Source organism: Macaca fascicularis, chromosome 7, assembly GCF_037993035.2.
Source record: "Macaca fascicularis isolate 582-1 chromosome 7, T2T-MFA8v1.1".
Taxonomy (NCBI): domain Eukaryota; kingdom Metazoa; phylum Chordata; class Mammalia; order Primates; family Cercopithecidae; genus Macaca; species Macaca fascicularis.
This window is the reverse complement of record NC_088381.1, coordinates 4129266-4134999: the sequence shown is the minus strand read 5'-3', so window position 1 is coordinate 4134999 and position 5734 is coordinate 4129266. Positions and strand designations below refer to the sequence as shown.

The following is a 5734-nucleotide window of genomic DNA, read 5'->3' as shown; positions in this document are numbered from 1 at the left end:
GGTACTGTTGTATATATTTTTTTGCCTGTTGATTTTGATGAGATCTTAAGTTACTGTGGATGAGGTGATGCCTATTAAGCAGTAGATTCAAATCATATTCTCTTTCATTCTTAGGATAAAAAGGTTTTCTGCTTTCTAACTTTCACTTTGTGCATTGACTGGTGTTGGTTAATAATGTTTTCATGACCCAGGGGGTTTTAAGTGGTTGTGCTGCTTCCCACGTGGCCTCCTGCTTCTCCTGTTACTAAGTCATGTTATCTGAAGGGAAGTGGGGATGGGATGAAAGCCCTTGTAAGGCCACCTATATACTGAAGGAAATTGTAATGAATCACGATCATGCTCGTTACGTATCAAGGCTTTTGAAATAGAAGTTACTCTTTTTCTTGGGATGTTGACCTCAGTTGATCAGGTTTTACAGTGCCCTGTGATCACAGTAGAGGATGTGATACTGGAATAATCATTTTCTACCATTGAGTAAGTATTTATTTATAAATTACTAAATGAGTGGAAGGTCCTGGGTGCTGGGAGGCAGGAGGTTGCATATTTGAGCGAATAAGTTGTATCACTGATAATAGAGATAACTGACACACTAAACCATACTTGGAGCACTGAAATACAAATTACAGTTAGGTTCAGTGGTGTCACTAAGTGATAAATTGGGAGTAAATAGTTCAGGAATTCCCGAGTCTCTAGGTCCAGTTCAAGTTGGTTACGGGACAAAGAAGCCATTCATAAAAGGGAAGAGATTTTTAGGTTTTGCAGCTAAAGTTTATAGTAGGCAGCAAGGGAATGATTCATAGTGATTGTAACAGTTGATTACCAGGTACTATAGAGATTGGTGTTAGCTCCATGATAATACTGATAGACTGATTGGAGTTACATTTTTTCTCTTGAATTTACCAGGAGTGATTGTGAATGTCACCTTTTCCATCTTTTAAATCACATCCTTGCAGACGGTAATTACTCAAGGAAAAGGAACTATCAGAGTAACAGCAGTTCCTGTTACTGACTTGATATGGTCTCTGCCGGAATAGCTTCTTGGATTAATGGCCACTCTCAGGTAAGGAAAATAAAGAGGCCAAGCCTAGTTGCTTTAGGAGTTATATAATACAGGTGTGACATCAGTGTTCTCAGAATTTGTAAATGTTAAACCTCTTGATTTACCAAAGCCACAACCAAAGTACTTTATCTGGATCTTTGAAGACAGAGCTCCTCAGTTCACACAAATTGACTGATGAAAAGACAAATACTTTTCCTCTACAAACCGTGGGGTAGTATGTAGAGCAACCTGTGAGTTCTTCCTGTACTGCTCTGGAGCTACTTCTAATTATACTTTTTTGTTTGTTTTTGGAGGGGAAGCATTTCTCCTTGCATTGGTTTGCTGGTGTGGATGGCCCTTAGATTTTGGCATGAGTGATTATGCAGCATATTTGAAGAAAACCTGTTTTCAGGACCTTTTTAATTAAATATGGCCTGTTGCATGAGTTAAAGGTAAGTTATAAGAACTCTAGATTCCACAAGATGCTTGCTGCTTGTAGTTATTTTGCTTGGTGATAATACATTTTCTTTGGTGCTTCCTGGACTTTTTGAGAATCCTGATTGTGATGATATAATAGAAGAAAACTTGGGATATAGATAGTATAATTGAGTATGGTGAATCTTTTGTTATGGAATGCTAGTCTAAGCTTTTGCATGTTTCCACTAGGGACACACATCAACGTACCCGTCTTAAAACATTCTTGGTAGTTAATCCTTGGTGTTAGTTAAAAATCATCCTACATTCTTGCATTAAAATACATACATGTGGCTGGGCGTGGTGGCTGACGCCTGTAATCCCAGCACTTTGGGAGGCCAAGGCGGGCGGATCACGAGGTCAGGAGATCAAGACCATCCTGGCTAACACAGTTAAACCCCATCTCTACTAAAAAATACAAAAAATTAGCTGGCGTGGTGGTGGGCACCTGTAGTCCCAGCTGCTCGGGAGGCTGAGGCAGGAGAATGGTGTGAACGTGGGAGGTGGAGCTTGCAGTGAGCCAAGATAGAGCCACTGCACTCCAGCCTGGAGCGTGGAGCCTGGAGCACCGCTGCACTCCAGCCTCTGCACTCCAGAGTGAGACTCCGTCTCAAAAACAAACAAACGAACGACAACAACAACAACAAAAAATATATATATACACACACACATATTTCTCATCCAAAACATGGTTGGTCAACAACTTTCTGATTTCCTGATACACATTTCATTAAGTGACTTCATAAATATATTCATGTTGCACATCATGTTTGACATATGCTTTCATTGTAGGTTATGGAATAATTTCAGATAGAATTTTGGGATAAAAATTTTGCTACCTTAAAATAGGTAATGAAGTATTTGAGGTATTCTGTTTTTATATGATAGGTAATCTTGGCTTGGAATTAAAAAGATTCTGAAAGTTGCTTAGGGAACTCCCTGCTTTCGTGAACTCATTCCTTAATTATGATGTCAGATTTCAGAAGTTTGTTATTAACATACGGTATTTTGCTTTTATAGGTTCTTGTAATAGAGTATTACAAGTGGAAACTGATTTACATTGATAGTTATGTGAAATAGTGTTGCTTGACTAGAATTTTCATGATCTCATTTCAAAGCTTACCAAAAACACCCTTTACCTGATATGTTTACCTCTGATACTACCTTCACTGATTTCAGCAGGTAGTCAGTTATAATCCATGGGTTGAAGTTTTTATTTATTTATTTATTTATTTAATTTTATTTTTTGAGACAGAGTCTCGCTCTGTTGTGCAAGCTGGAGTACAGTGGTTGGTGTGATCTTGGCTCACTGCAGCCTCTACCTTCTGGTCTGAAGCTATTCTCCTGCCTCAGCCTCCTGAATAGCTGGGATTACAGGTGTGGGCCACCACAGCTGGCTAAATTTTGTATTTTTAGTAGAGACAGTTTCACCATGTTGGCCAGGTTGGTCTCAAACTCCTGACCTCAGGTGATCCACCCGACTCAGCTTCCCAAAGTCCTGGGATTACAGGCATGAGCCACTGTGCCCGGCCATGGGTTGAAGTTTTTAAATGCATGTTTTCTGGTCGATAATACATTGCTTGATTCTGTCTTATATTTGCATTTCAATTCTCTTCATCTTGTCCATACACATAATAATGCTTAGTACATGAATTTTATGTAATAAAGCAAGGTATATTTTCATGGGACTTTTGTAGTGGGAGAATGACATCTGAGCCTGAAATAAGATATTTGTGTTGTAACTTTTTCAGCGTCATGTGATACCAGTTTTTGACCACTTAGTTGATGCCTCTGAAAGGAAGAGAGAATCTGATCGCTAATATTTGATGTGTCGTCAGTGTGGATCCTACTCAGTAGTGTCACAACGAAGCTGAAAATAATATTAAGTGCTTTTAGCACAGAAATGTAAACTGCTCAGGTAAAATAACCTTGTAAAGAAAAATAAGAATATATTGCGGAGGCCTTGGCTAGGTTCATGATGACACAGGACCTTGTCTGAACATAATGATTTCAAAATTTGAGCTTAAAAATGACACTCTGAAATCCAGTCAGTGTGCCTCATTAGACTTTTCGATTTCAAGATTTTCTGCAGAAAGTGTTGTGAAAACTTTGAATACTTAAAAATGGCAGATGTAGTATTGCACTTTGCTAGTTGCTCAGATACTCTTTTTTATTTGTATAGATATTCTGAATTCCTTTTTTTTCCTACATGTTGTACGTTGTTGAAAGCTAAAAGGAAACTTATCCTTGGACCACAGAAGGCACAGGCACTTGTTGAGATGGAAACAAGGATGTGTGAAAATGAGACTACCACCTCTCGGATTAAAAAAAAAAAGCGCCAGAGTTCTAGGGTTCTAAGTGATGTCCAGAAAAGAGGAGGAATTATATTTATGGAGCATATATTGTGGAACACAGTGAGTATAGTACATGCCTTTAAATGAATACTGTTGGTATTTTAGAACAGTTGATTTTGTTTATGTGTTTTTTTCTTCAGCTGTGTGCAGTTGATCGACTTGCACAGAGCCCATCACACAACAGATGTTGAAGAAATATTAAGTGAATGAATGAGGCAGCATTGCTAATATTTGTAAAGTGAGACAGTATCTCACAGCCCAGGCTGGAGTTCAGTGGCATTAACATAAGTCACTGCAGCCTTGAACACCTGAGCTCAAACGATCCTTTCACCTTACCCTCCAGAGTAGCTGGGACTACAGTCACGTGTCAACATGCCTGGCTAATTTTAATTTTCTAATGTTTTTAGAGCTGGGATCTCACTATGTTGCTTAGGCTGATCTTGAACTCCTGGCCTCATGCCATCCTCTTGCCTCAGCTGGTATTGTAGGTGTGAACCATTGTGCCAGGTACTAATTTTTTTCTTAAGTTAGAAAACAAGTTTTTAGCTATTTCCTAGTTACTTCCTTATGACAGAATATCTGATCAGAATCTTGGCCCATCTGATATCTGACTCCATACATTTACACCCATGAAATAGTCAACCATTCCCAGATAGAGGTCATTTGAGTCATTTAGTGTTTACCAGCACTTGTTTAGTACCTTGCGATGATATTTACAGTGTATTTTTGGGTATGGTTTTGGGGTTATTTGGTGGTGGTGGTTAAAACGCCTGTAATCCCAGCACTTTGGGAGGATGAGGCAGGTGGATCACCTGAGGTCAGGAGTTCGAGCCCAGTCTGGCCAACATGACAAAACACTCTACTAAAAATACGAAAATTAGTCTGGCGTGGTGGCAGGTGCCTATAATCCCAGCTACTCCAGAGGCTAAGGCAGGAGAATTGCTTGAACCCAGGAGGCGGAGGTTGCAGTGAGCCGAGATCATGCCACTGGCACTCCAGCTTAGGTGACAGAGGTGAGACTCCATCTCAAGGAAAAAAAAATAGAAATCAGCAAGTGCTATTTGAGTTTACAGGAGTGAGAAGTCCTCTCTTGCATGGTGAGATGGGGAACACTTAATTCTATATAAATATTTGAGACCAGGTGTGGTGGCTCAAGCCTGTAATCCCAGCATTTTGGGAGGCTGAGGTGGGCGGATCACCTGACATCAGGAGTTTGAGACCAGCCTGGCCAACAAAGCAATACCCTGTCTCAAAAATACAAAAAGTACCCGAGCTTGGTGGTGTGTGCTCATAATCCCAGCTACTCAGGAGGCTGAGGCAGGAGAATCACTTGAACTCAGGTGGCAGAGGTTGCAGTGAGCCAAGACCGTGCCACTGCACTCCAGCCTGGGTGACAGAGTGAGACTCCGTCTGGGGAAAAAAAAATAAGATATCAAGTTCAAAGGATGTATTTATTAAGCCAGTAGAAAGTAAAGAGGTGGGGAATAGTGTAGAAGTATATGTTGATAAAGGGATGAGGTGGTTGTACAATCGAAAGGGGGTTGCAGACATGGAGAAACAGTTCTTCTAGCTCTTCCACTTTCAGCGTCATCTATGTGAGTCATTGGAATCCTTTTTTACAAGGCCTGCTTGCCCATGAGTTTTAAGAACTAATGCAGCGTAGAAATGATTGGTAGGAAAAGCTTGGCTGGGTTAATTTACTTTGCTGAGCTGATTCAACTTAAAAAGCAAGGTCCACACTAAGTGCCCAAGGTTCAAGGAGGAGCCTCATGTTTGAACTTGATGTTTAGTTCATGTGAATCATTTTCTGTTGAACTAATGAGAATACAGTGACCTTGAGAGTTAGGTTGTACATCTGAATTTTTTG

The 5734-nt window shown here is 40.1% G+C and overlaps 1 long non-coding RNA gene and 1 other non-coding gene across 6 annotated transcripts in view; both read left to right on the top strand.

Moving 5' to 3' along the window:
- Window positions 1-3483: 3483 nt before the first annotated feature.
- Window positions 3484-3558, top strand: LOC123575014 (small nucleolar RNA SNORD107). The gene has a single exon (XR_006700184.1). It is a non-coding gene; the product is annotated as a small nucleolar RNA SNORD107 (small nucleolar RNA).
- The window catches only part of LOC101865285 (uncharacterized), a 40330-nt gene continuing 38079 nt past the window's right edge, over window positions 3484-5734 (top strand). For all 5 annotated transcript variants that reach the window (XR_012414691.1, XR_012414692.1, XR_012414694.1 and 2 more), the window contains exon 1: window positions 3484-3927. This is a non-coding gene — a long non-coding RNA (uncharacterized lncRNA). The remainder of the gene's footprint in view (window positions 3928-5734) is intronic.